At 43.9% G+C, this 6,000-nt stretch overlaps 1 pseudogene; it reads right to left on the bottom strand.

Annotated features, from left to right (window-relative positions):
* Positions 1–3,227: 3,227 nt before the first annotated feature.
* Positions 3,228–4,632, bottom strand: LOC133257443 (annexin A1-like; annotated as a pseudogene).
* Between the last annotated feature and the right edge of the window lie 1,368 nt (positions 4,633–6,000).

The following is a 6,000-nucleotide window of genomic DNA, read 5'->3' as shown; positions in this document are numbered from 1 at the left end:
CCTGAGTTGGGTGTGCTTGGGGGTGATGCCTGAGGCTGGGGATCTGTCCTCTCCTGATTTTCTCCTGTCTTCACCCCAACAGAGGTCATGCAGGGTTCTGCTTCTTTCTCAGAGACCAGGAGCAGGGCCTAGCCTGATGGGCCCTCAGTGATTATTCCAAGGGTCACGAAACGGTGGCCAGAGCAGAAGGTAAATGTGCCTCAACCACTGTACCAAGTGCAACCAAGTACCTCTCATTGCCAGCTCTGGGGACGTCCAGCACCCCGTGCTAGCCCCTCTCCCACCAGTAAGACAGAAAATCTGCCCCATACCAGGCCTGGACAACATCTGCTGCCTACCCTCTGCTACTTCTCTGTCTTCATTAACTTTATTTTTTATCTTTTAATATTTATTTGGCTGCACTAGGCCTTCGTTTTGGCCGGTGAGATCTTTTAGGTACGGCATGCAAACTCGTAGTTGCAGCATGAGGGATCTAGTTCCTGGACCAGGGATCCAGCCTGGGGGCTCCCGTATCGGGAATGTGGAATCTTAGCCACTGGACCACCAGGGAAGTCCCTGTCTTCATTAACTTTATTTTTCCAGGGGTCTCCAGCCCACACAATTGCTTGATTGTTCTTATAGAAATTTCCAGAAAGACTATCAGCTTTTCGATGGAAAACATCAGGAGCCAGCTTGTGCCTTAAAATCCTTTGAATTCTTTGCCCCAGAATCCTCATCTCGTTTCTACCACCTCTGGACTGTTGAGTCATGGTCCCCACCTTATCCCAATCAAGGTTTCCCCATTCGGAAGACTCACTTTAAATCAGCTTCCAGTGCTCTGTAAGGTTTGATAATGTCCTCCCACCTCTTGAGACACTGCCAACCATTGGAGGGTGATGTTCCCTTTGCTGTAGTGGTCAGAAAACTCATGGGCATCTTCGCAGCATGTTTTGTGTGGAGGATGTTTGACAGGCAGCTCTGACGTTGGGCATCACTTAAGTTGATCTTTGATTTTCTAGATCTTTTTATCTCACTGTTCTTGTTGTTTGTTCCTCTGATCTTTCTCTAGCTTTGTAGTTTCTCCAGGTAATTGTAGGGCAGGGAGTGCCAGGCAGTGACAGTTTGCCCTCCTGACACCACTTTCCTTCCTGCATCAAATCGCTTGCGTCAAAGGGAATTCATGTTGTTACTGGTAGATTTGTCCAGGACAGTGTCCAGTGTCTGACGTTGTACCCTGACAGTTTCTGGGCTTTTTAAATCAAACCCCCCACTTCTGTCTGACCCTGAAATCTAACTGATCCTGATTTGAATTTCAGTTTCAATCTGGGGGGAAATTTGTGAAATCACGTGACTAAAACATGATGATGAGCCAATAATGGATTAATAATGCCAGTTTATGGATGTGAGAGTTGGACTATAAAGAAAACTGAGTGCTTAAGAATTGATGCTTTTGAACTGTGGTGTTGGAGAAGACTCTTGAGAGTCCCTTGGACTGCAAGGAAATCCAACCAGTCCATCTTAAAGGAGATCAGTCCTGAATATTCTTTGGAAGGACTGATGCTGAAGCTGAAACTCCAATACTTTGGCCACCTGATTCGAAGAGTTGACTCATTGGATAAGACTCTGATGCTGGGAAAGATTGAAGGCAGGAGGAGAAGGGGATGACAGAGGATCAGATGGTTGGATGGCATCACTGACTCAGTGGACGTGAGTTTGGCTAAACTCCAGGTGTTGGAGATGGACAGGGAGGCCTGGCGTGCTGCAGTCCACGGGGTTGCAAAGAGTCGGACATGACTGAGCGACTGAACTGAACTAATGCCAGCTTAATTATTCCTGCTCTTTGTGACTATTTTAAAAATATGAAGTCTGTAGGCAGTGAATAATTATATACCGGTAGATGTTTCAGAGGTTTAAAAGTGTCTTATTTTCTAATTTTAGGTATCTGGTTAGTGTAATGGGCATTTTTATTCCTATGCAGTCAGAGAGTCAAGTATTTACAAAAATTAAATATGGTATTGAAGTCATGGCTGCTTCAGCTTATAGTTACTGACTACGATAGCACCAGATCTTCCCTTATAGCTCAGTTGGTAAAGAATCTGCCTGCAATGCAGGAGATCAGGGTTCAATCCCTGGGTCAGGAAGATCCCCTGGAGCAAGAAATGGCAACCCACTCCAGTATTCTTGCCTGGAGAATCCCGTGGACAGAGGAGTCTGGCGGGCTACAGTTTGTGGGGTCACAAGAGTCGGACACGACTTAGTGACTAACCCACCACCACGTGACAGCACTGGCAATTCCACGCCTGCTTGGGCTCAGTCTTAGCTCACTTGCACCCCACACTGGAGAAAAGACAACGGGTGAAAAGGTCACACTCGGTATTTGAAGCCAGGCAGACCCAAGCTCACGTCCTGGCTGTGTCCCCCAGTAGGTTTGATGCAAACCAAGGGTGTGACCTTCCTGATCCCAGGTTTCCTCGAGTGTGACGAAATTATTTGTATCTCAGGGTTTTCAGCAAGAACTTTGCTATTATTGTTTGGCTATTGCTGCTTTGGGAGACGAGATGATTCACTGGAGAGTGGGGACAAATATTAACACTTCCATTTATATTTACTTTTCCAAACATTCTATTTTCAGTTTACTTGTTACAGTGTGCATAATTCGGTGCATGCGTGCTAAGTCTCTTCAGTCCTGCCCAACTCTTTGTGACTCTATGTACTGTAGCCCCCCAGGTTCCTCTGTCCATGGGGATTCTCCAGGCAAGAATACTGGAGTGGGTTGCCATGTCCTCCTCCACGGGATCTTCCCAACCCTGGGAATCTTTCTGACCCAGGGATCAAACCCGACTCTTTTATGTCTCCTGCATTGGCAGGTGGATTCTTTACCACTCATGCCAGCGGGGAAGCTCTGCATAATGTTGTAGTTTAGTCTTCACTACTTACCAGTTTATACAAGATAAATGTGCATTTATTGAGGATGCATACTCTAAATATTTTACTGATGGACCACACACATTATGGGCAATCACTGCTCTGGACTGTCTGATCCCTCTGGTCATCCTATTTTGAGTTGCAAATTAATTCTCAGAAATCCTTTCTTATTATCCAATCAGCCTTTCAAGGGCATGGGTGTCAGCAGTTGGGCAATCAGGAGGTGGAGCTTCTGGGTCTGAGGAGGTGAAAGCTGGTCCACTTTCCCACACAAATGCATAGCTCTACTGACCAGCCTGACTCCCTCAGCGAGATTTCCAATGTTATTTCATTTTTTTTTTTTTGTCCTGTAAAATCATTTTATTTTCTGCAAGGTAAATATTTTTCTTGGGCATTGTTACTAGAACAACCTCTTTGTAGGGTTTTATAGTTTGGAATAACTATATTTAAAAAAAAATTTTGTATCTATAAAGAGTTGTAATACAAAAAATGATTTATAGGCTATTTTTCAGGAAGAAGTTACTAGACTATATTTCTATTGAAGAAACTTTACTATTTAAATCTATGATATGGAATGAAAAGATGATTAAAAAGTCTTCTGATCAAAAAGCTTGAGATCATCAAAGGAATGTTTAGTCTCTTCCACAGAGAGCCACCAGGATTTTTTCATAATCTCCTTTGGTTTCATCCAGGATGGCTTGACAGAGAGAGATGCCATACAACTTCTGATAGCATGCTTTGATGTCATTCATGTCAATTTCAGAGCGGGAAACCATAATCCTGATCAGTGTCTTATGACGAGTTCCAACACCCTTCATGGCCTGATGGAGCTTCTCAGCAAAGAACATTGGCTGGTTTGTAGCACACTTCACAATAACTATGAGGCATTTCTCGATGTCACCTTTCAACTCCAGGTCCAGAACTTTGTTCATGTCATGCTTACTATACTTGGAATATTTCTGAAACACTCTGCGAAGATGGGGATAGCTCCTGGTGGTAAGAATGGTAGTGAACACATTCACATCTGTCCCTTTTCTTCTTTCTCCTGCTTCATATAAGGCCCTGGCATCTGAATCAGCCAAGTCGTCATTTACAGCAAGCTCCTCAGATCGGTCACCCTTAGCAAGAGAAAGCAAAGCCTTCTCATAATCTCCAGATGTGTCTGAGGCAATGTCTTTAGCCAGATCTCTCTTCAGTTCTTCTCTATAGACTCTCTTAATTTCTCTGATTTCTCTGTTAGTTCTTGATGCCAGAATTTCATTCAGAGTGTCTGCATCAGTCCCAAGGCCCTTCATGGCAGCACGGAGCTCTTCGGCATCAAACTGGGCTGGAGTTTTCAATAGAGCCAAAACAACTTCCTCAAGGTGACCGAGGAGGGCTTTCTTCAGAACTTCATCCAGGGGCTTTCCTTTCTCCTGCAGATAGGCCGCTTTGATCTGCTGACGCTGTGCATTGTTTTCTCTTAGTCAGAATTTCAATGATAGTTGCTTCATCCACACCTTTAACTGTGATTGCTTTGTGCAAGGCCTCAACATCTGAGGATGGATTGAACGTAGGATAGGGGCTCACTGCTGACCCAGGACCACCTTTGGATCCTTTCACCGTTTTAATGTATTCCTGCTCTTCATTTTCAATAAACCAGGCCTGCTTGAGGAATTCAGATACCATTGCCATTTTTGAAGGATCTTTTTGTTTTTTTCACCTCCGCACAAAGAACTAAAGAGAGATTCTTCTCTGAACAGTTTGTGCTCTCCAATGTTATTTCAGGTCTCTGGTTCTAGTTCTGGAAGCACTTAGACCTAAGTTAGCCACTTCTTGATCCTTTCCCTATAATTAATAGGGAAAGAAGATAAAACATTCAGTTTGAATGTAGAAAGTTTGAAAAATACATTTAGAAAATTTGAAGTAACATATATATCAAGATACAGAAAGCTGCATCCAGTGAATAGATGGTATTATATTCTTTTTTTTTTTTTTTAGTTGGGTTGACCACCTTCTTGGCCTCCTGCTTCTTCACCACGGCCGGGGCCGGGGCCACCTTCTTCCCCTTGGCCTTCTTTCCCTTCGGCATCTTGAAGGGCTGGCGTAGACGGTATTATATTCTTTTAGCCTTTTTAAAAAAGCTTTATACTATGGGAAACTTCTAAAATGTACAGAAGTGGAAAAAATAGCTTAACAAGCTCTCATGCGCATATCACCAGCTTCAATGACTTATCTACTCATGGCCAATCCTGTTTCATCCATCCCCACCCACTCCCCTATATTGGATTATTAAAAAAATTTTTTTAAATCTTTTGGCCACATCTCTGGAATATATGGGAAACAATGGAAATAGTGACAGACTCTATTTTGGGGGGCTCCAAAATCATTGTAGATGGTGACTGCAGCCATGAAATTAAAAGATGCTTGCTCCTTGAAAGAAAAGTTACGACCAACCTATACAGCATATTAAAAAGCAGAGACATTACTTTGGCAACAAAGGTCTGCCTAGTCAAAGCTATTGTTTTTCCAGTAGTCATGTATGGGTGTGAGAGTTGAACTATAAAGAAAGCTGAGCAATGAAGAATTGATGCTTTTGAACTGTGGTGTTGGAGAAGACTCTTTTGAGAGTCCCTTGGACAGCAAGGAGATCCAAGCAGTCCATCCTAAAGGAAATCAGTCCTGAATATTCATTGGAAGAACTGATGCTGAAGCTGAAACTCCAATCTTTTGGCCACCTGATTCAAAGAACTGATTCCCTGGTGGCTCAGATGGTAAAGCATCTGCCTGCAATGCAGGAGTCCCGGGTTCAATTCCTGGGTTGGGAAGATCCCCTGGAGAAGGAAATGGTGACCCACTCCAGTACTCTTGCCTGGAAAATTCCATGGATGGAGAAGCCTGGTGGGCTACAGTCCGTGGGGTCGCAAAGAGTCAGACACGACTGAGCAACTTCACTTTCTTTCTTTTCTTTTGATGCTGGGAAAGATTGAAGGCAGGAGGAGAATGGGACGACAAAGGATGAGATGGTTGGATGGCATCACCGACTCTGTGGATGTGAGTTTGAGTGAGCTCCAGGAGTTGGTGACAGACAGGGAAGCCTGGTGTGCTACAGTCCAT

Source organism: Bos javanicus, chromosome 11, assembly GCF_032452875.1.
Source record: "Bos javanicus breed banteng chromosome 11, ARS-OSU_banteng_1.0, whole genome shotgun sequence".
Classification (NCBI taxonomy): domain Eukaryota; kingdom Metazoa; phylum Chordata; class Mammalia; order Artiodactyla; family Bovidae; genus Bos; species Bos javanicus.
The sequence above is the reverse complement of the archived record's forward strand: the minus strand, read 5'-3'. Positions and strand labels throughout refer to the sequence as shown.